A 25,554-nucleotide genomic window follows, 5' to 3' on the forward strand; every position below is an offset into this window, starting at 1 on the left:
AGGTCAGTTTTGTTCTGTTAACATCTTGTTCTGTTCTTGTAATTTTGAGTACTTATATTTTGTTGACCTCTTTTATAGATTTAGGTTTTGAAGTATTTGTCTGGGAAATAAAACCCTTATTTTTCTCCTTAAGTTCCTGTTTGCCTCATTTCCTCACTGCTTGGTCCCTGACAGTGACCATGCAAGTAAGATTTGGAAACAGAAGTCAGACGGTACAGGTTGGGTCAGTAAGAGGGGGCAACAGTTCAAAGCCACATTTGGCGGTTTCTCCACCTGTTTTTGTAGACAGTGATTTAAGGCTTTATAGATTACAGTTATGCCCCAAAATGGAAGTTACTCCCCTTGTTTCCAGGTGAGGTGGAGAACTTTTTGACATTCCCTCATACTATAATGGATCCATGGGTAGACTGACATTTCAGATCCTTTTGCAACATACCACATAGATGTAATGCCACATGGTTGATGTCTTTGTAATAGTTTTGGGATTTTCCTCAAAAAAAAAAAGTCATGCATTCCACATTACTTGTTACTTTAAAGACAAAAAGAAGTCAACTAGTGCATTACTGTAAAGATTTACTCCCTGTAGAAAGGCATTTGTTACACTTTTCATTTCAAAGACAGCAGAGAAGTTGGTGAAATATGGCTGGGATAATCCAGGTCGCTCTGGCAGTAGGTTCTACTACCTTTAAAAAAGTAAGTGTAGCTGATAGGTAGCTGTAATGTTGTTACTGTGCCTATAGACTGTATTCACCCTGCTTGTCACCCTCCAGATACAAGTGTTTTTACACTGCAGCCACTCACACGATCTCCATTTCACCGATGTCCAGCACTAGTCACTTTGATACTTATGCAATCACCTATTTTATCACCCATTTTATATTTTTCATTAAATGGCATGACTTCGTATAAATCTGTTTTCTATTTGACTTTTTTTGTAAGTTCTCGTCCAAAAATAGCAGTCAAGTTTCAATGTTGAAAACCAATACAAAGTGAAAACATCCTGGGGGCGGAGGTTAATGCTTTTTATAGGCTCTGTAAATAGTTAGCATGATTTAAAACATTTAGCATAATTTCCTCTGGCTTTTCGTTTCTGCCCTTTTGCCTCTTGCTGCTGGTGCTCAAGGTGATGATGGGGACAGGATGAATCTACATTGTGTTCTGTCCCATTTCGCTCAATCGAATGTTCTCTCTCTGGGCTACTGTGTCCTTCGTTGCGGGTGGAAAATACGTTTCCATGCATATGCGATCAACACCGTGTGTTCAGACAGGCTGTGACTCAGACTCTGACTAATAGTTATTCCAATTTCCTTCAAACATCCCAGTCTGGAACACTATGACAATGACACCCAAAAATATGTTTCTCCCTCTATCTTGTTTACTAGATTCGGTAGCATTTAGTTGAAGATGAGTCATTTGAAGCAGGTAGCCCAGTCTGACCTAGAAACATTTCGTCACATATGTATGTCAAGGTAAAATGACCTTAACCTGAATGTAAGTGGCAGTCAAGTGTACCTGATTTTTAATAGCACAGTTTTGATTTGTACCATTATTTTCAAGAGTGAATCAGTTGCCATCATCACACATGTGCAAAACCTCACAGATACCTCTATTCTGACTGAATACTTTCTATTTATGTTTACAATATATTATGTATATGGTACTCTTGTAATTTTTGCATTTTGAGCTCAATATATATTTATTTTCCGTCATAAGATGGAAGACACACACCAACCACATAACATGAATGTGTTAAATAGTTACAAGATAACATTTAAATACATGTGGCTCTTCCAGAAAGTGAAACAGAAACAGAAAAAAAAAATAAAAAAATACGGTACATGACCATGAGGATGATGATGATGAGTTTGTTTTTAATCGAGCCGGTGGCAGCTGTAATGCCTTCTATGCTCAGCAGGGGGCACACTTGTATCACAGAAGAAAAAGCAGCACTGGTTCATGATGCTGGTTTGTTTATTTAAAAAACAAACTTAAGAGATTCAACTTGTTTAGTTTTATTTTGTTTTGTTTGACTTACTATAATCTGTGGTGGCAAATCTTTCTACAAGGACCTCAGTTTGTAATTCTACAGTGTTACTGTTAGGGCCTGGTTGCAAAAAGGGACACTGCATATCTCCCAGTCTCCTTTGTAGGATGTGTTTATTTTTCCAAGGCTGGGAAAACCAGTGCACTGGGGACCCACAAGCATCATTTGAGAAATGCAAAGTCATTGTTGAACAGCATTTAAGTGCAATACCAGCTAAGTCAGATCCTGCATGAGCCCCTGACCTTTTCACCTCAGTCTATAGAAGGCCCCGCTTACAGTCAAAATATGATCACTATTTGTGACAATTTGTTTCTTCAGTTTTTATGGATTTTCATGTCTTGTTGTTGTGTCACGGTCACTTTGCATTTCACTGCCCACACTGTTCGAGCATTTGACAAATCAAAACTCTTGAATCCTAAATCAAGTCTTTGAGATTAAACAAATAGTTCAACATTTCGGGAAACACTGAGAGAAGATTCATATCGCTCCCATGTCTGTCCAAACAATATACAGCCACAGCTAGCAGCCAGCTTGGTATAAACACTGGGAACATCCGGAAACAGCTAGCCTGTCCAAAGATGGAAGAATCATCTCCTAGCAATGCTCATGGATTAACATAAATCTCTTGTTTAAACATTAGGACGTTACTTTCTTCCAACTGTGAAATGGTGACTTGTCTCAAGATGTGTCTTTAGGGGATTTAAAGCACATTTTGGAAATGTTTACAAAAACACAGGAAGTGAATAAACTAGGCTGTGAAGAAGGTGGCGGTATAGGCAACAATGTGCATGGCCCTAATAAACGGAATAATTTTTTTGGATTGGGAGAGTTTTAATTATTCTTTCATGTCAGCTGGCATTGGATGGATGGATGTTTTATGCTTTTCTTTTCTTTTTTTTCCTCTTTTTTTTGTTGTTGTTGAAAAAGCTGACAACCACTTAAACCCAGCGTTAAAACTCCATGAAACTGAGAGTTGTTCTTGTGTTAGTTTTTTCCCCACAAAATCTATGGTTTCCATTAACCTTTTCTGACTTTAAAGATGAAACACAACTACTTTCACACTTCAATTTTTTTATGCATGACACCAACAAAGTGATTATTCATGAGCATTAGCAAGAGAAGTAGTCGAATTTTCTCACCTTCAGACAGAGCCATGCAAGCTGTTTTCAGTCTCTATGCTAAGCTAAGCTAACAGGCTGCTAGCTGGAGCCCTGTAGTTACGGAACAGACATGACAATCAATCTTCTCCTTTAACGTTCTGCTGAATGCAAACATATAAGTGTATTTATCAGAAATGTTGATCTATTGCACAATTATTGTTGTTTCATTTAATTTACAAGTAGGTTTTTTCTTCCAGTTTTGGAACAATGGTTTGGTTCCACAGGTTTAGACAAATAAGCAACCTGCCATGAGTCACAACACAGTGACTAGCAGTTTACCTGCCAACACTTTCCAATATTTTGTTTTCCTTGTTATCTAAATTTCCACTATTTTTATTTCCATACATGGAAAAAAGATAGCCAAGCAGAAGACAAAGGACGCATCCTGGAGTGGTCATGCTGCCCGAGTGTGTGTAAATATGTGCAATGGTGTGAATAAGTAAACAACAGACAGTCGTATTCATGCCGCTCGCTGACAGAAGCCCTCATATGACTTTGCGAGGGCCATCTGTTGCACCGGTTGCTCTCCATGTCATTAACCCTGCCTGAGGGCACCATAACCCCGATGGCTCTCCCGTAGTGGTCACTTTGCGTTTATGTCTAATTGTGTTCGCTCATCCTCCACCAGTTGCCAAGCAGTCCACTTTATCGGCCTAAAGTGACCAGGATCCCCAAACAAAGCCATGTGGTGTGTGTGCGTTAGTGTGTGTGTGTAGAAATGCTGGTTTCTTAGGCTTCAGTGTGTCAAGAAGGGTGTTGTGCTTTCTGGAAAATCCTAGTAACGGTGCACACTCATCACTAATTATGTATACATAACAGCCTACCTGTGCTATTTTAAAGGATCCTTGTTCTCAGAAAGCCTGGGGCAGTAACACTTCATGCAATATCGCCAGATAAAGCTCTGGGTAACTTCTAGGATGAGACAGCGTGAGGAGGAGTGTGGCGTTATTACACATGTTGTCTGGGTTTTATTGTTTCGATCTGTCTGTCTCCAATTGAGTCACTAGGCTTTCTTGTGATGACTCAGTGAGGTCAGCAGCAAAATTACCATCCTATAGATTTTACAGTAATAACAGATAATACATCCCTTAAGGATAAATAACACAGATGCTCAGGGTCATCTTCACTGTTGTCTGCATGTGCCTGTGTAGTTTTTATCTTTCGTCTTTTCTTAACACTGTCTGTAAGGCAGGTTTTATGTTGGATCACAACATGTAAGAGGATGGACGTAGTGCATAAAGCCCATTTAACTAAATCCATACATTTTAAGTTTTTAATCTTTTAAATACTTGTGTAAGATGTGTTTTTAAGGTGTTGCCTTATCTTATGCTTCCATGTTTCTTAAATTACAGACTTGTGATTACGTTATGTAATAGATTGGATTGTACTACTCTAAACTGGACTGTTGAACAGAACTAGGTAGACTTAAATGAATTACATTAAATCAGACCATACTTGACCAGCCTGGATTTGGTGTACCTGAATCTAGCTGGACAGGAATGGATTCGATTTGACCAGACTTGATTCAATGGGATTTGACTTTTGGACTGGGCTGGACTACATACACTGGAACATATTGTACAAATGTAAGCTGGAAGGGACTGAACTGCATCGGACTACAGGTGTTTGGATTGTACTAGACTGGACTGGGTTAGAACGGATTGCCCAGGCTAACTAGAGTAAAATAGTTTGACTGGATTGAATTGGACATATTGAAGTGTTGGGTGCACGAGCTTGGCCTTGATTAGACTGAAATTAATTGGATTGGACCCCTTTGGGTTTGATAGGAGTAGACTGGAGTGGACAATATTAGATAAGATGAGACAAAACTGAACCAAACTGATTTGGGTAATATTGAATTTTTCTGTAATTAAGTGGAATGGATTGAATGAATAAAACGGAATCAAATAAAAAGAAGTACACAAGATTGGACTCAAATAGAATACAATGAACCTGAACTAGATGGGACTGGGATAGGCTGGAATTATTTGGACTGGTTTGGATTGTCGCTTGATTTGACTGGACTGAGTTAAATCAATTCAGATTGCGTAAATTGGGATAAAATGCTCAGAGTTGAAAGGAAGTGGAATGGACTCTGCTGGGCTGGGATGTATCATGAATTAACCTAGACTGATTTAGATTGGATACAGGATGACTGAGAATCTTCACAGACACAATCATTGGTCCAGATTGTGTCTGTGAAGATTCTCAGTCATCCAGGTCATGGTTAGTCTGGTAGATTAATCGTAGCAACTGGACTTGCTTGAGTTTGTTGAAACATTTTCAACAAAGTCAAGCAAGTCCAGTTGCTACGATTAATCTACCAGGATGACCAATGATTGTATATAAAAGATGGATGTAGTAATGTCATGCATTGGTTTGCAGACGACTGCTTTGAAGCAATTTGGCTATTGCCATTTTGGACTTTTGAAACATGACATAATGGGCAACGGGTGGATCTGTCTGAGAACTCGAGGACACTATACATGAGGATCCAGTCAATTACAAGATCGCCCCGCCCTAAAACATACAACAATGCTTTATGATGTATTTTCTTCTAAATGGTACCATCATTTATGAAAGGAACACAATGCTGTATTCAAAAAACTTCGAAATGAGAGATTGGGAGAATAAACTTTTTAGGAAAATGCTTACTCACCTAAGATTTAAGAAGTAGTGTCAGTTTCATTTGCCATCTTTTTACAACCAGTGCTGCTTGCTGTTAAAGAGACTGGCAGTTTAAGTCACTTCTTCCTAAAGGCTGCATCCATCTCTTACAGACAGTCTGTGAGGTTGATTGGAGCCAGGTCAACTTGTATTACATAACAGAGGTCTCCACTTGATCAAATTGCTCTGTATTGTCTGAAGATAATGGAGGGGGATGAGACAGCGAATTCATCTCTCACTTATACAGTGTAGCACTCTTCTGGACCTTGTGACGTCACAGTGCGTCTACGAACAACTTCATTTAAACATCCTGAAAATGAACACATCCTAAATCTTTTTTTCTTTTAAGTATATTGTTTGGGCTTTTTGGCTTTATTTTAGAGCAGTAGAGAGAGACATGAAAGGGGGAAGAAGAATGCAGCAATGGGTCGTGAGCAGGAGTCGAACCCACGACCGCTGCACCGGGGAACTAGAGCCCCTGTTCATGGGTCACCCGCTCAACTAGGTGAGCCATAGGGGCGCCATCCTAAATCTTTTTTTCTTTTTAAATATATTGTTTGGGCTTTTTGGCTTTATTTTAGAGCAGTAGAGAGAGACAGGAAAGGGGGAAGAAGAATGGGGAGAGACCTGCAGCAATGGGTAGTGAGCAGGAGTCGAACCCACGACCGCTGCACCGGGGAACTAAAGACCCTGTTCATGGGTCGCCCGCTCAACTAGGTGAGCCAGGGGGGCGCCATCCTCAATCTTTTGAACCGATGTGTGACTGAGCTGGCAGCATGGTGTCATTCACAGGAGCAACAGTTTGTGCACATCCACGTGCAGTTTGTTATGGAGACGACAAGCCTTCAACCTATGCAGTCCCATTAAGATAAGCCTCCTCTCCATTCAGCCGGAGAACATCAACAAACAGCGAGGAAAACCTCCTGCTGCGACGCACACTCTGCTCGGTTTGTTTACTTTTCTGTGGAGTAGTCAGGATGGGCCACGTGCATCCACTGTATTGTATGCTGTCAACGACAGAATCCACTCTGGCTGACATTCACCTGATAAAATGAGACAGTAAATGAAGAGGGCTGGTGGTGGGGGGGGAGGGCGGCAGTGAATGCTACACAACGAATAGTCAAAGTGAAATAATGTGGAGGAGGTATGGTGGTCTTTGTTTGTTGCTAATGAATTCAGAAGGACAGCTAGGAGGTCAGGCATGCATGGAGAGCAAGGTGAACGGTAACCATGCAGACAAGAGGAAAACATGTGATGGCAAACAACAGTTCCCTCCTCCCAACCTCTGTCTCTGTCCATGTGACAATGAAGCACTGATAACACAAAACACACAAATGATGTAAGAGTAGGAACCTTACAACTGCTACATTGACTGCACGCAACCCATTCAAAAATGGAAAGAAGTCAAAGGTAGTACTACACAATTGAGATCAGGGCTGAAATGGTAATGTGGTAGAGAATAGTAAAGCCAATGAAAAGAAAAACTCTATATGCTGCAAGTTATGTAATAGGAATGGTTACATTTGTGTTGCTTATTGATCCAGTAGGAATATCGCCAACTGGATGTCGGTTTTGAGCCCTTTCAAGTGCTGGATGTTCCTCCGTCAAGGTTCTCTCTTGTGCTTCTATCTACTTCTTCCCTTTCTATTTCTTCTTCTTCATCTTCTTTGTCTTTTCCGGCAACAGGACTGTCTTTGTTATGCTGGGTAGACTTTTTATAGTTGCTCTATTGATTCTTTTGACAAGAACTTCTGTTGGAGACACAGCCAGAGGAGGGTGAAGTTTCAGGACCAGAGTTGAAGGCGTACATTTCTAGGATCCTTGTTTTTCAAAGTACTACTTGGATGGAATGCAGTTTTATGGGTGTAATAAACCTTTAAAACAAATCAACGTTAAGTAGAAAGTAGTATTTGGGTGGAATAAACCTTTAGAATGCTTAGTTACCAAAATGAAAGTACTGTTTGGGGGGAATAAAGCCTTAAAGCTAGAAGTACTTGGCCAGAATGTTGTATTTGGGGTGAAGCAAACCTTTACAACCATCAGTCGTTAAACAGAAAGTACTATTTGGGGGGGTAATGTTTTTAAATTAAAAGTACTTGGACAGAATGTGGCATTTTGGGTGGACTAAACCTTTAAAACCAACCAAAATTCAATGCTGCAACTGCGCTCCCCTCCACTGCAGAATCACAGTTTGCTAACCATTAATCAAGTCTTAACTTTAATGGGAGATTTTGGGTGGCATACAGAATTGCACAGTGAACAAAACTTCTCAGGAACCAGTCTAAAGGCTTGTAGTGTTTAGAAGCTGAGGCCAAAAACTTGTCTGTTACTACTTGAAAGATGTAGACGTACATTTGGGAGACTCTGATGCATCCGCTAAAAATAGCTGGTGCTAGAAGTTTGGGGGCAGTACACTATTCACAGGGTCTGAAATCTAGACCGTGCTCATTTACTGGAGTTTTACAGTTAACGCACACTCAGTGAAAGTAAATAAAAGCTAGGGTGTTTACTTCATTTCAGCCTCTGCAGTGTTTACTTGGTTTCCAATTAGTGGGAATATAACAAGTTTATTGTGTGCATGTATGTTGTTTTAGTTTTCAATGTAGCTAGCTGACATGAGTATAAAGTAAGACTAACATAAATAACAAGTGTGATATTACATGACGTCACTGATCCCAAGCCAACAACCGCCACATTAGCCTACTTTTCCACAACACCTAAGCAATAATATACAGTGTTGATTGTCCCTATGATCACACTTTTCCTGGGTTTGGGTTTCACTTTTTTCATCTTGTTATTCTGTACAGATGAAAACTTGTGAATAGCAGTTAGAAGAATTGTTATTCCTCTTCTGTCTCTGAAATGTGCCACAGAGCCTGTTGTCACCTCCAATAATGGTATCTTCACGTCGCCCGTCTCTCCACATTTCACAGATATATGTTTTTTTTCTGTATTCCTATTGAGTGATTGTGTTTGCTGTAGCGTTAGGCTGCTCGTTGCAGGGTCGTTTTTTCTTTTCCTTTCTACAAATGATAATCCTAAATCCTTGACCAATGTTGTTTGCTTCATTGTGGTAACTGCACGGCGCTTGTTGACGTAATCATTATGCCCGCATTATCAGGGAAGTGCAAAGATTCTCTTTTGTATGCTTTACTCATAAATGTGTCAATTGAGCTGGATATGAGGTGCCTGGTGCACATTTTTCTGATGCTAGTTTCCAGAGAGGTAGAAGAGAAGTGCTCTCCTGTAAATCTCTGTTTTAAAAAAGAGATGTCAGCTGAACTGCAACTGATGTAATGTAACTCTTTGAATTAGAATTTTTGAAGGGTTTTTTTTTAAATGTGGAAAAACTTTCCCGGGACAAAGGCCTCTGCAGTTCTAACTGAAAGTAGGAGAATCCCAGTATTAACGCTCCTTTTTGGCACTTTAAGAGTCACTGAGGTCACATTCGAGTCATAAGACCAACCAACCATCATATTAATTGTCAGGGTGTCTGGGAAGGGATCTCAAAACTGCATTGTAAGTAGCTGATAAGTGATGATAGGCACCTCCTCTGTTGGTCCTTTTCTAAACGCTTAGCTATACACTGACATGGCTCACTGAGATGTCTTCACAGTCCCTTCCCAGAGCTGCTCAATGTAAAGGCATGCATTTGCAGACGGCTACGCGACAGAAAATAGAACAAATACAGGAAGTGAGACTGATTTTGGATGGCTTTCTTTGGGGTAGAGGTGGAGTTGAGGAAAGGGGTCTCAGAGGATCTTTTAAACTGCTAGACACACGTGTGGCTTAAATAATTCCATTCTGCTTAAACTCTAACTGAAATCAAACACCCCTTCTCGTCCTGCCGACTGGACTTTTATAACGCGCTGTGTCTGAGGTGCTTATCGTCAACATCTATATGGGCAACTGGCCTCAAAATGTACTAAAATTTGGCTTGTGGCTGCCATAAATGTGACTGCTGCCAGGATCCATCTCAGGCAGTCTGACTAAATATGGTAAATGTGTGCTATATATGTTCATGTTTCTAACAACAGTGATCACCAGGTACAGAACAAAAGGCCAATCTAAATGTACAGCCAACAAGACTGACAAAAAATAACGTTTTTCAGGTGGCCCACTGTGTCAAGACATTTTTTTATCATTCCTGCAGGGGGTTGACGTATCAGTGAGGCTGAAAATGACTCAGAGAAAAGACAACAGTGAATACTGTAGATTTAATCATTTTTCATTTCATTTTATTTTTCTGAAGCTTTGTGATGAGAATAAAGTTCCCTGATAGTTCCTTTCGTGCTCAAGCAATAATAAAGCTTTGACCTGCACCAAGATTACATGTAATTACGGTGTGTTAGGATGCTGCTGGCAGGAAAGGTAGTCATATTGTTTTGATGCCATTTTTATCTTACACCATTTCTGTTACTATTTTCTTCCTTGAAACACATTGTTGTCGTGACCCAGATCTGCTGTTAGAATTTGTCGTCTTTTGTTTTGTTCAGAAAACTCATATTCCTCTTTATCATCCAGACTGCTACCTATAGGAGAACTCTTCAGGTTGGTACCTCTAAATGCTTACACAAAACTATATAGATATATAATGGCTGCTCAATTGACTGCAATGACATTTTGTACAGTAGTTTTGGTGCCCAGAGGATGAATCCTAATGTCTGTGGTGATTCCAAATTTAATTCTATAGTGCTCCTTATTCGTTCCAAACGTCTTGATAACTGCCAGAAGAATTATTAGGCATTTAGGATCCCATTAGAGTGACTTTTCGGTTTAGTCACCACTTTTCAACATGTACTGTGAATATAAAATGTGTCTACCAAAGAATGAATGACATCCCCATCAAACTCAGCTTTGTTTTAGATTTAGTGCTCATTAGCAATTATCAGCATGGTAACATAGGAAATTAAGGTAGTAAACAACTGGAACATTAAACACTGAGAGCCATAAAAAGTCATAAATGTGATGTCTTTCTCAGCTTGTGTGCCAAAACTTTATGAAACTAAAGGTAATCTACTGAAGTTTGCGTCCCAAATTCTGAGATATCTGCTAAACTACACAGTGCACGTTTTTTCAAAACCTCTCATTAGCTATTATCTCATCTATCTGCTGCTGCATTTTAATGACTGAATACATATATATAAATAGAGAACAATATTAGACTGTCTACTGCAAAACTACACCCCTAACCTTTAAAGTGGTACCATCGAGGAAACCTTTGATTCAGGCCTGGATTTTCAGTCTTTGGCACAGTTGCAAAATGTCAGTGGTATTTAGAATGAGGGTGTGTTACTTAGGGAACAGCAGCCAGACGTTCTGGTTTCACTCCTAAATATCAACATGTTAATTATCATTGTTGGCATGCTGACCTTAGCATTCGGCTCAAAGCGATGCCGTGTACAGCCTGGTGGAGCTGCCAAAGAGGCTGCAGACACGTAGTCTTGTGAAGTACAAACATACAGAAGAGAGCACAGATGATTTTACTCTTTCAAATACCTCTGCGGTCCTTCTTTCCACAAGCCTTCATTTTTGCTCATTTAATGGAATCTAATTTTTAGCCATCTTAACTAACAGATGTAAGATTTACCTTCAAATGATGACAAGCTCTTACTTGAGCATTTAAATTACAATCGTGGTGCTTTGGGATATTCTTTGGACTATCTGTACGGTTTGAATCACGCAAAACAGATCAACTCAATGCAGGTTTTTACCAGACTGATGATTAGACATTCACCCTGAATCACAGCTTTGAATCATGTCACTTCTGAACACTTTAATATAACATATCACTGGACGATTTATTGTTTCCCAGCAGAAGGAGCCAGAGCTGCAGCGTCCTCTTTACGAAACTCATTGTTATAAAACCAAACCCTAATTCTTACGGATCTCACGACTCAGCAGCTAAACTTAGACGCGGACAGTCAAAGGATCCTGTAAGTCGTACAGTCATGCACAGGTAAGTTACTCACAATGCTGCTAAAGTTAGGTCGAGACGTAACTTCGGGACAGTGTTAAAATCGCCAGTGAGTCACAGGCTGGAATGAGCAGCAGTTTCCACACCGCATGCAAACTAGAGTCTCAACAGCCTGGGTTACATAAAAGTCCCCCCGGGGGCCGTTTACTTCAGAAATAAACTCTGGATGAATTCCCAGAGGAGCATATGGGAAGTTGTCCCACATCGATATAAACAGTGTCTGTTCAAGCGTATTGAAAGTGGTTTAACTGGTAAAGATTTAAAAGTCTTCCTGAGAAAAATATTTACGTTTTCAGACAGAAATTCTGATGAACTTTCGAGCCAAAGAAGAAATGTCAATATCCTCTGAGAGGTGCAAAGTTCCAATGTTTTCCTGCAACTACTTAATTTTTATGTTGTTTTCATGCTGATTAAAATCAACCCCCGAATATTGCTTTAATAGCACCAACTATGCAAATAAGCACAGGAGGCTTGTTTTCAATACACTTTGGAATGTTAATGGAAGTTATGAGGTTTGTGTTAGCTTTAGATTAGTCACACTGATTCTGGGAAAATGACATAACATTGGTCACTGCTGTACAAAACCTCCTTCATGAGCGGTCCAAACATAGAGAGCTGATGTGAAACTGGAACTTCTGTGCTAACGTCTGTAATCTTTTCAATAGCATAGCATTTTTGGCTTGGCAGGCTGGCAGGCTAGCAGCCTAGCGTAAGTTGCAGTGACTCCATACGTGACAAGTTTAGTGGGCAATGTTCCAAAAAGAGAAGAGGAAAACTTCAAGGAATTGGTTAAAAGTCTGCTATAACATAAGCTACAAACACTGTGTGCATGGCTAACTAGCTTGATATGTTAGCATAGCCTCATTCCCATAGACTGTATAAAAGATGGACGTAGCTGCCGTGACGTCACCCGTTGGTTCCTGCACTGAGAAAATGAAGCCAGGGTTTTGCTACTTCCTGGTTGACATCTTGGATTTTTGGAGCCAGTGACGCAAAAACCATCGCAGGGGGGCGGAGCCATAGGAGCAGCGATTGGTCAGACGGATTGAGAGGCGGGCCCTCTCTGCCCGCCCACATTTACCGCCTTCTGCTGGCTTCGTCTGAATCGTCGCTGCCGACTGTCAATCAAGCCAGCCACGCCCCTTGCCCCTCAAAATTTTGACGATTTTTAAATAATTCAGTATTGATTTATTTTCAGATTGGCCACCTGATCTCTGAATTTGACCATGAAAACTACTAAGAAACAAATCCTGATCTGTAGGAATGCGGTATTTCGTGATCTGTGATCACTTCTTTTCCAATTCATTTCTATGGGAGCCAGGGCTTTTTGGAGCCAGCAGCTGGTGGACGCAGGTTTTTGACACTTCCGGGTTTGGGTCCATCTTTTATACAGTCTATGCTCATTCCAAGCAGCTAGTCATTTGCTAGCTCCATTATTTGCACCACCAAATATGTGTCAGAAATGAATCTTCAAAACCTCATTTGATTAACTTTTGTGTTCGAATGAACAAAAAAAATATACAATCCATTCATAGTTCTACTTAAAAACTGCGCTATAACATTAGCATTAACAAGCTCTTTGCTGTTCTTCCGTCCATGTCTTTGACATTATAACATTATTCATCGACTCCTGAGGATGCAGTCTTTTGCATCCAATATTTAACTGTAGCCTGTTTTTTTTTTAAGCACACTATATCCATCATGTGCACATTTAAGACCCGCTTACAGTGTTCTTGTTTTTATATAGAGTTAGCAGATACAAAAAATTTGTTGGTTGATTTTGTCAATGAAAACTACAATTAAACATTAGTTTTGGTGTTTTTTTCAATGAAAACAAAACTAAATAAGAATTAGTATTCCATAATGAGAACAATGAAGACATATTTTACATTTTTCATCGATGAAAAAAACTAAACACGGGGCAAAACAAATGAATGGATTCGTGAAGTAACTGAAAAAGAGTCTTGGATGAGAAGTTAATGCCAAAAACTTGAAAAAGAGAAGCCCTGTTGTTTTCTTCTGAAGCTCTTGAATCCACACAGTAATACACTTAAATACAAAATCTTATTTAGTGACCTGTAGCATCTGTGGTATTACAAACTGCAGCATTAGTAAAGATTTCCATCTCTTTTTTGGTAATTTTATCTGTTTGACCTGTTGTACTGCAATTATTTATAAGCTTCTTGTTTTCCGCAACATTAAGTGTCTTTTACTAATTTTAGCCAATGTTACGGGTTCTTGGAAAAAACTTTGTTAATGAACTGACTAATAAAACTGAAAACAAACAACAACAAAACAGTTGAGACGAATGATGAATACTTATGAAAGTTCACTTTATTCTAACACTGCTAATGTAACAAAGGTGATGTGATAATGTGACTTTCAGCCAGATAACTTTTACGTTCCTGTCAAAAGGAATGAGTCAATTCCAGGAATAATAACTGTGTTTTATCTTCCTCTAGGTGTTCACTGAGGAAACAGAGTCCGTTAATGAGAAAGTGAGTCATCTTCAGAAGGATGTGTTTGTGTTTCGGTGGCGCGGTAGCTACGGTAATGATAACGCCACTGCTTTAGGTGATCAGAAGCGATGGAGAGTCAGTCATGGTTCTGAGCAGAGCGGAAAGGGAGTTCAGCTTCCTGACAGCCTGGTGGATGAAGCCGTCCTTCAGTCTGCTGGTCCTGGCCTGGAGACTTGGCAGTCTCCTCCCTGATGGCAGCAGAAGAAAATGCCGTGAGTCGTGTTGGTGGGGTCATCTCCAATATGGAGGGCTTTGCGGGTCACATGGGTGTTATGAACGTCCCCGAAGGGAGGGGTGAGAGGTACCAACCATCTTCTCAGCTGCTCTCACTATGTGCTGGAAGGTCTTTCTGCAGGAAACCACACAGTGATGCAGCTGGTCAGAACACTCTCGATGGTGCCTCTGTAAAAGGTGCACATGATGGGGGACGGTGGCTCTGGCTCTTCTCTGTTTGGTGTAACCAAAACCCTATTCAGGACTTTTGGGGTCTTTTGAACCCCAGGCCATTTGGTTTAGGTGACACATCGTTTTAAAAAATTTTTTTTTAAGATTTCTTTTTAATATTAACCCTCTTATTACTTTTAAATTTACAGACATCTTTTATCCTTGGGTTCAATTTGACTTCACCAATTTAAACCTCCAGAAAATATCATTATTAAAATTGCTACCCAATTTAAGTGTCAATAGCCCTTTAAATAAAACTGAAAATATTCTGTCAATCACTTATTTAGAGATGTCAAACATTGAATGTGGTCAAATTGACCCCAAAGATATTAGGAGGGTTAAAAGAGTCATGCAATTGGAACCAAAAATACGTCAACTTATCAGAAAATTGATTTAGCATAGTAGTAGTAACAGTAGTAGTAGTAGTAGTAGTAGTAACAGTCTATAATGAACACCAACAAATATTTTGCACATGTTCTTTCTTGGGGTCTAATGGATCCCGAAAGACCTACCTTACCTGTACTGCTGATGAAATCTTGAAATATGCAAAGTGCAAAAGTAAATCTGCTTAAAATGTACCATTTTCAATGAAACTCATTCACCAGTAAACAGAAGAAAAGAAAAAAACGCTGGAACTTTACTTTTAAAGATTCTTGTTCTTCCTTTGCAGGCAAGGTACAGTATGTGTACGTGTGAAGCAGAATGTTGCTGAACTGTACAAACTGTGTTATCTAACATCCATACAATAAATAACAGCTGAACAGAGCGTCTGCTGAACAAGTCCCACCTCGGGGTGCACGTCTGAACTCGCAAGCGGTGGATTGTATGCAGTTAGCGAAGGTGTCTGGCAGATGCCGTGAATCACCTCTGACAGATAATATGGCTGCAGCTGTCTGGTACTGATACAGTGTTAGCTGTCTTCTCCAAACTTCCTGCCTTGATCGCGCCGCGGGTGTAAATATAGACAGTTGTCATGGCAACACCTGTGCAGGTGGCTGGCAACGTCCAATTCTGTCAATCTGTCAGCCCCACTAGTGGAGACATGGGATTATTAAGACTGAAGGTGTGCTTTTATGTGTCCGCCTGGTCTATATTGAGATTTTCTTAAGAGTTAGAAACTTCTCCTCCTCTCTCGTTATCGTCTTTGTCCTCTCCTCCCCTGTCCTCCTCCTGAGCCGTTTCTGTGTGCACTTGTAGGCAGAAATGAATAGCAGTTTCCAGGCAAATGGGCGATTACACATAAAACCCGGCGAGTTAATTAAGTGGTATTCGAATTAACTTCAGCACAATTGTACGGCTCTATTTTGATAGTCTTTTTGTTGGCTTGCTCTCCTCACAGTAGGCATGTGTTGTTTAGGGCTGTTGTTGGTTGATCATGCTGAGAGGCAATGAATATGCAGATCTGATTTGGCAACAGAAAACAAGCATCTTGCTGTTGATATGTGGTGGGTTTGTCTGTGGTGCTTTTTGCTAAATGCTAATATTCACAGTCACAAATATGCTGCAGATTTACCTTGTTCTCCATCTTTGTGCAATGTTTAGACATTTAATTGTATTTCATTATCATTATTGTTTTATTCAAACATGAGGAATGTGGTCTAGAAATGTTCCACCTTTAATGGAAAGCAAGATGAACATGAAGTCCACATAAAAAAATATCAAAAACATGGTCTCTTCTGTCTCCACGTTAACTTTTTGAGACATTTAAATTTACTTTTCACTTGTCCTGGCACAAAAAAAACTTGTCCACGTGAAAATAAGATTCATTTTTTGTAATAAAACATTGCAAACTTCACTGATTGTGTTGTTGTTTTGCAGTCTAAACTGCGTTCTGTACAATGTCACTCAGAGGTGCATTCATACCTTCATTTTTAGCTATTGTGCATGGTGGATTGTTGTCATTATTTTTTGTTTACATTGGAGACATTAGTCTCCCGCCAAAGCTCTTTCCACCCTGTACTGTGAAGCGTTTTGCAAAATCACTTTCAGTATGGGCTCTATAGATTGATTGCCGACGAACCTCCTGACGTTTGGTAATTATGGTTGAGGCAGCCTATTGCTGTGAGCAGGTACACATGATGATAAGTGGTATAATGACTAATAGCTTCAGCTGTGTGGAATGGTCACATGTAGGAACACTTGTATGTTTATTTATAGATAATTGTGGGGATGGGTAATGAAGTTTGTCCACATGTTTCGACTGAGTTTATAAAAGCAAAGTCAGCTGTACATGTGACTTTATACATCTGATGTAGGGACTTTATGCACCATAGTTCTTCTATAGTTCTGCCTTTGTGTATCATGGATGTAAAGAGTTTTTCGCACACAAAGCTCAAGGTCTGCTCCTACAGCACACAGGCTGAGAACCAATGTGACAGATATGTTGTGTTTTGGTAATGTTTATTAGATAGTTAGAGCAGATCACAATTCTCAAGGTTGGTGATTAACTAATGATATCATTGTGGCATAAAGTGAACTATATGATGGCAACCTCCAAGACCAAATAAAGGAAGCTCAAGTGGAGAGTACCAAAAACTGCAGTTTCTGGAAGGACCACCTGAAGCTGGCTCCAAAGGTGAGTCAGTCTCCATAGACCACCATGTTGAATTGCCCAAGCAACCTGATGACAACTCTATAGGGGGTGATTTTTTCAATTTAACTAACTTTAACTTACTTGTGTGACAGATACTGCCCCAGGACAGTCCGTGACCCAATGATGTTTGCATGGCCTGCCCACCAGCTGTACCACACGACACCTCTTTGCTCATTTTTGGATTACCAGAAGGTAAGCAGAGTCAGGTGCTATCAAGATGGTGACAACCAGAACCAATGCACTGAGCTTCGAAACTGTTCTTCCATAAAACTATGGGTTCATCCACCTTTACACAGAGTCTGTGTTGGTGACAAATTTGGCAACTTAATCACTTGTCAGGTTGGATTGGTCCTGGCACACGGCGTAGGATATTACCCTTTTGTTGTGGCACACCTCGGTAAAGTCATCTCTTCAGCTGTTGAGATGGATTTTTGTTCTCTCATTAACTCACACACTGTTGTTTTTGTAACAGCCAGTCTTCTTGGTGTGTTTCCAAGAAGACTGACTGACGAAGCATCCCTGCCACTGAGGTAAAATGTTTAAACTGTGAGCTGTTTCTGTTCTTCAGATTAACCCCTGATTGGTAGATCAAGGCATTCTGAGATGAATGTGGGGGGGGGGGGGGGGGGGGAATGCATTAATTTAAAATCAATGTTCTGAATGTAACAGCCATTCCTTTTACAAAATAGCAGAGTGGAACACAACATGAAGACACAGGGTATTTTATTTTGGTTTAAGACTTATAACTTGCCCAGTGGTGGAAGGTTAATTTATCTTCCACTTGGCCTACAAAAAAAAAAAAAAAAAAAACTACCTTAAAAAAAAGACAAAAAAAAAAAAAAAATATCCACAGATAACCCCTAATGCCTCAGTTTGCCTCAGTTCGCCTGAGCGTTTGGATATGACTGTGGTCCCCAGTAACCTGAGTCAGCGAGGGGATTACCCTGTGAGAACACAGTAAACCTGTTAACCCAGAAAACAACACTCCAATGATTCATGTATCCATCACTCCACTGAATATAAAGCACACGTTTGCTGTGGAGTTTCCAGCTGTCAGGTATTGCATCATGGCAACATCTCGTTTCCAAAGATCAGTGGGTACAGAACACTCACTAAAAGAATCAGATCCTTTTCCTCCAACTGTTTCTGGCTGCCGTCAGTCTGCACATGCTTTTCTTTTGAATATAGTCAAAATGTTGCTCATAGGAGGTTTGGTTTGCATTTTAAATACTTGGAAACCCTTCAGAACCTCACTGGCCTACATTGGACCATATGGTCGGATGGCATGCGTCTAAACCATTCTGCTACCCGAAACCCCAGTGTTGCCTTTCAGTAAGGAACTGTGAAATGTTACATTATTCCGCTAAAATAGCCATAAGGTTTGTTAATTAAATGGTGGAATTTCATTATGTATACACCGCTTAATCCTCACTAGGGTCACAGGGAGGCTGGAGCGTATCCCAGCCGACTGAGGGCGAAGGCAGGGGACACCCTGGACAGATCACCAGTCTATCACAGGGCTACACTTAGAGACAGACAACCAAGCACACTCACATTCACACCTACGGACAATTTAGAATCAAATGGTGGAATTTACTGTATATAACTTTATTTTTCATTTTTAGTATATATATTCTATAGAACTACGTATTCGTTCTGTCTGCAGCTGTTCGAGTGCAAATCTAAAAGGGAATATAATCCTCAGGCCTTTAAAACCACATGTAAATTTGCTGAGGTTTAAACGTTTGCTTTGCACCTTTTAGGCCTTGCTTGTTCTGCAGAAAAGTAAGAAGCATTCCTCAAATGTTTCAAGGAAATAAAAGTTTGAAGTTTAGTTGCATGTAAAGTACAGTAAAAAATGGTAACATCTACATTTCAAATTTTTGTCTCGCCTTTGAACTTTGACATGCATGCTTTTAGTTTGGCCATAGCTCATCACAACACTCTCTCCAGCTAAGATTATATAATCTCACATTTTGAATAATTTTGGTCTTTTTTTGAACAGTTTGCTCCTGAATAAACTTTGGCAGTCAGGATGAAGCCACAATGATTAAAGCTAACAAGGACTCCAACGTCAGAATTGCTTGCATATTTATAAGGTAAAAAAATAAAAATAAAATAGACGTGAATCCAGGCTGGCATTTTGCAGTGAAACTACACAGATATCATTACATTGCTACTCTCAGCCTCTACAGCTGTGACGGTGCTCCGATGTCATCAAATAAATGTATACGATGCGTTTTCATTTCACATTCTGTCACTGTCATTTAGTCACTGGTTTGCAGGTAAGATTTCTCTATGAATGAGCAAAACCCAATTCTTTAAAACCAAGCATCGCTTTCCTCAACACAGTCATCGCTATGGCCACCGCTTCCACGGCAACGGTGCATATATCGCAAAAGCAGCATGATCCGACCTCAATAATGATGAGGACTAAATGTGAGCATGAGCTAGTTGGGATTCATGACTGAATATGCGCATCTGGGCTGACCTTCTTTTTCTTTTTTACCTCACCTGTTCCTCTGCTCACTGTTACTAACAGCCGTCAGAGGTATGTGAAGAAATGACAAGGAGGCTACTGGGAGCAGACGCTTCCAAAACAACACCCTGTGCCCATTATCTTTCCATCCGTCCGTCCACCTCTTGTGCTGTCTTCCTCACAGCCTGCCAGCAAACCACTATTTGTGATTTTATAACGATGAAGATGAGGGTGGTCTTGTCTGATCAGGTGCTAATGCAAGGGAAGCTTCAGAGCTGTTGGGATGCATGTGTTAAGGGCTGATGAAAAATTGACAGGTCTGACCTCTCCTACTTGTGGGTATTAGTTTGTGAAACTCAGGATCACAGACATGGCAGGTTTTGCTTATGAGCTGAATCCTCGGTTCCACATTTATATTGAAACATAACAATTTTTATGCTGGGCTGCAACATTTTGGCATGTAGGTGGACTTAATGTTCTGTCTTTCTGTGACAATAAGACAGAGAACATCACATCCACACACAAGCCAAAATGTTGCGTCATATTTATCTTTGCTCGTTTGATGTCTATTATCTCAGTGTATATGTCAGCTTTTCTCCTCTCTGTAACGCTGTATTCGCCTATTCTGTAACAATTTTCACAAGTTCCTCAGCTGGATTTGGACCACATCTGATAGAGGATGTGCTAGCAAGCAATGTTGTTCTTTTTTTTCAAGCTTTTCACCTTTTCCTGCAAGTGACGCATAGTGGTTGGGAGGAGGCGGCCTGTGAGCGTGAGAATGTTTACTACGCCGACCTGGCAACAGAAGTAGAGCAGAAGGCTGGAATACCAAAGTCTTTCCAGCTAAAGTGGGAAGTAGATGATTTATGGCTTCTTTTACTGTCAGACTGCTGAAGGAATTAAGATTTCAGGATTTGCAGTAGACCGTCATATTAATGTCAGGCATACCTTAAACAAGTAGAAGGACCCTTGTTGGACCCCCCGTAGATGTAGCGGGTTACTGAACAAAACATTGCGGAGACCCCACAACAACCATCCCCAACACTCAGTAACAAGGCAGAAGTTATGTCTTGAGCTTATTGATTCATGTGGAAGGAAATGCCGTAAGTGTGCTTAGATGGAACACAAAGCAAATTTTAGAGGTGTCATGGCTGAGTATAGTGGATGTAAAGTCACATATTTTGGGGCAAAGGCATAATTGCAAGCAGAAATTAAATAAACGAGAATAGTTGGAAAAGAGGGGTCAAACAGACAGGCCACAAAGAAGGTAAACCGAGAAATCTGTGTGAATTAATGGACTGAGATGAATAGTTGAGCCTAAAGCTTTACCAGAGGCTAAGGTTTAAAATGTAGTCTGCCAGCTTCTTTTTCGATGAACAAAATATCCTTCCATTGCCTTAACAAAGCAGTTGCAATTTGCTAAACTTAGTCAAAAATTGGTTAAAAAAGTTTCTGAAAAGTGGCAGTTACAGGACAGCAGCATACTGAACTTCCAGCCATTTCCCATTATTCTCTACAGCCAGTTGCTTTTAAAGGGCATACATGATGTGAATGAACCCAAATGTAATTCAAGAGAAGCACATGTAGCAGAACGTCATTAGGTCGGCCACACGTATACATTACCCAGCAGGAGTGAGTACTCCTCTGTGCAACGTCATCGAAATGTCAAATGATTCACCATCACTTCAAAGAAATGCTTTTTTTCTTTTCTTTTTGATGACAAATTCAACCCTCCTGAGCGCGGAGAACACCAATGTTCTCTGGAGCGTTCTGTCATTTGTCAGAGACTTTTTTTTTTTCTGCTGCTCTTTGCTGTGAAGGTTTTACTTTCCTCTTTAAAGTACCCCAAAGGTGTCCAATTGGTGACGTGCTTGGCCAAGTCATAGTTTTCACTCCTCCATCTTTACTGATATGAAAAGTTTGCTCTCAAATTGTGGAAATGTACCTTTATTCATGATGTCATGATTATGAGCTAATAAGATGTGCTGTTGTTGATATGCTGTTTTTGGTACCTTGGTCTTATTAGGAGAAGTAAAGCGATTCCAGTCAAAGAGGACTGATGCCCCCACTGCTCGTAATTCTTCAGGTCCAACACTGGGTGCGATGTGGAATTCATCTCTGCTAACATTTGTAAACTCTTTTGGGATTCTGGCAGTGTGCTTTGGAGTGTTGTCACGCTAGAACATTCCTCTTCTGACAAGCTTCTGCAAACTCATTTTATCAGCAAGTATTTTGGTAAATCCAGGAATCTGTAAATCTAATCTCTCCAACATCTTTTGCACTCATACAGCCCCATTCCATCACACACCTGCCTCTGTGCTTCACTGTCGGGACTATGCGTTCACTTTGGTAGTTCACTGTAGCCAGGTTTATGACAAACATGATGGTCCTCATCTGAAAAATGTATCTCGGCCTCATCCGACCAAAGAATGTCCTCACAATCATTATCAGGTTTCTTTATATGTTTTGTGTTACTCTGGTATTTTTGTTAGATTTTTGTCTTGGGTCCATCGAGGCTGAGCTGTCACAGAAACTCTGATCTCTACCGATAACCCCATTGCCAAGTCTGAACATCTGCCAGTCTGCTTCAGAGCTACAGTCGTCCTTAAATGTATTCATACCCTTCCATTAAAGAAAAGGCATAATTCACAATAGTCACTCAAATAACTGGAAACTGAAAATAATAATAATAAATATAAATTTGCTAAATTCTCATTTAGCGAAATAAGACATTGCTTTTGAATTGTGGTTGAAAAGAATAATTAAAAAAAAACAAACAACAAAACTTTTCCTGACAAATTCCAACACTTTGCTGATGAGCAGTGGCCAAAATCAAAACACCTGTCAACAGGTGCAGAAGTCTGATTGAGAGTTACAGAAAACACTTGATTGCAGTGATTGGCTCAAAGGGTTGTTCAACTAAATATTAGTTTACAGCTCCCATCATGCTTGTTTTTTGTCATTGTTGTTGTTGTTTTTGTTTCCCCCGCCCACCCCCTCCCCTGCACATCAGAGGAGCAGCTGTGGAAGTGGTCTCCAGCCTCGGGTACCTGGGTGTGCACATATCCAGTGACCTCACCTGGAGCGCAAACACTTCCCATCTGGTCAGGAAGGCCCACCAGTGCCTCTACTTCCTCAGGAAGCTGTGAAGAGCTGGACTTGGGAGCTCTGTTCTGAGGAACTTCTACTGTCCTCTGCACATTCATCACTGTGTGGCACAGCAGCTGCACGGCTGCTGAGAAGAAGGCTCTGTAGGGAACAGCCTTCCCACCACCTCAGACCTCTGCACATCACGGTGCAGGGGAAGGGCTCTCCACATCATGTAGGACTCCACCTATCAGACTGTTTCAGTCCCTCCCCTCAGGCAGGCGGCTCAGGAGCATTCACAGCAAAACCACCAGGCTCAGAAACAGCTTCTTCCCCGAGGCTGCCAGACTGTTGAACTCTAGCCGTGCTCTGTAGACTCACACCACCGTCACATACTGACTGCACTCATAAACACTTTATCTACATATGTGCAACATTTCAACCAATGTGCAATAGTCTCATTAAGTGCAATACACGATCTACCTCGCTGTCTACACAAGCATTTAGTGTTACATAGCTAATTTTGGCTTTTCTACTTAATGTCTACATTCTACTATAGTACACTTTTTTTTTTTTTTTTGCTATAGTACACTTATTTGCTTGTATTTTTATTTTTTGCCTTGCTTGTATTTTTACTTTAGTTGTATTTTTACTTATATGTTGCTCTTGTCTTACAATTATACTTATTGTTTATTAGGCTTTTTAAAAAACCGGGACCTGAGTACCAATTTCATGCCACAAACATGTAAATGTGAGCTGGCATGACAATAAAAGTTCCTTGAATACTTGAATCCTTTTAAAAAAATATTTCTGTTGAACCACAATTCAAAACAATGTCGTGAATTTCATTGAATTTTTATTTATTATTACTTTTGTCAGTTTCAACTTATTTTAGTGACACCTGTTTTTTTCCTTCTTTAATGGGAGGGTATGAATACATTTGAGGACGACTGTAGGTTGCACAAGCAGTGCACTGTCCGTAGCATCACTTTCGGAGGATGGCCACTGCAGCTGATTAGCGAGACTAATCACCTCCTTAATGCTGCTGCAACTGTGTTTCCACTAATGTTTTGTCGATCACCTGATCTTCCTGTGACATTTTCCATCTCAGAAGATTTTTCAGTTTAAGAGCCATGATGCTGACATGCAGATAGACATGTGTCCAAAACTATAATCATGTTGATTCCGTGGGCTACTGGAAATCACAGGTGTGCTCAATTTTGTATCAGTGTATTCATTTTTGTTGCACTGAGTTTCTACCATGAGGAGTGCATTTTGAATCCAGTCTTTCCAAAAGTATTTGTTTTTGATTGCTCATGAGAGGAACGTACTTCACTTGCCAACTTAGAAAGATTGCAGTTACTGAAATGTGATCCATCCATTTTCTTCCGCTTATCCAGGGTGATGCAGTTTTGAATCGTTTGACATTTAAGTGATATTTAAATAAAGGTAACTAACATTAGTTGTCATCATATGCGGGTCATACAAGACGAAGAACAGCAGTAAAACATGTAAGAGCATCGAACAGAGCGGGGGAGAGTTTTACGGGCAATAAATTTGATTTTCTATTTCAAAGAAAATGACAGAACAAAATAGTAACAAAAAAAAAAATGAAAACAAGCACATCACAACACAAGAGCTCTCGAGAGGGTCAGCAAGCAAACAAAGCCTTATTTTTCTTTTCTCCAACTTTTCTGTGGGAGACTTGCTGTGACTAAAGGCCACATTAAGTTGAGGATGTTTCAGAGTGCAGAAAAAAAAAAAAACATATTGATCTTCAAATGTCAAAGTGGCGACGGCAAACGGAGAGCACGTGCCGAAAACAAAGCTATTGTAGTCGTGCTGTTGCCGAGAGATAGTAATACACGTGCAGATCCTGACAGAAAATAATATTGCATCCCACACACACACACACACACACAGGATACATATTCAAACAGAAAAAAAATACACTCACACAGTAAATTAATTCATTCTTCTCTCCTGATCCGGATAGTTAATGAAGGAGAAAGTCCTGCCTGTGAGCTGTAATTAAACTTCTGCAATATTGTGCAGACAGTGATTATGAAAAGACTTTATTTGAGAAACAAATATCTGGCCAGCTTTACACAAGACAGCAGAGGAATCATTATTTTCCACTGTCAACTTTAGTGTGCTCCTTGCAGTATGAGGGATTTCACTGAACCTCCAGAGATGGCAACTGTCCGTATGTTTACCACAGCTTGATTCAGAATTTTAAATATCTCAGGAATCAGTGTTGGAAAGCGACAAGGAACACAAATACAGTTTTAAGGTGCTTCCAGCTCCACTACATTTCAAAGAGACATATCGCACTTTCCACTCTGCTGCGTTTATTTTACAGCTTTAGTTTATTTTAGGATAAAGATTTTGCACCATGAATAAAACAACAAGCTTTTAAAATACAACACATTAACAAAGATTTATCTAAGATTTATTTCCAAACTTCTTTGGCTTCTGAAGTCTTACAAAAAGCAGTGTATAGTCGGGGTCACGTTGCAGATGCATGTGAGTTGTTTGATTTCAGTAATATCTCAGCACACATCAAGGATGGGCATAAAAGTTC

Source organism: Stegastes partitus, unplaced genomic scaffold (assembly GCF_000690725.1).
Source record: "Stegastes partitus isolate 25-593 unplaced genomic scaffold, Stegastes_partitus-1.0.2 Scaffold1022, whole genome shotgun sequence".
Taxonomy (NCBI): domain Eukaryota; kingdom Metazoa; phylum Chordata; class Actinopteri; family Pomacentridae; genus Stegastes; species Stegastes partitus.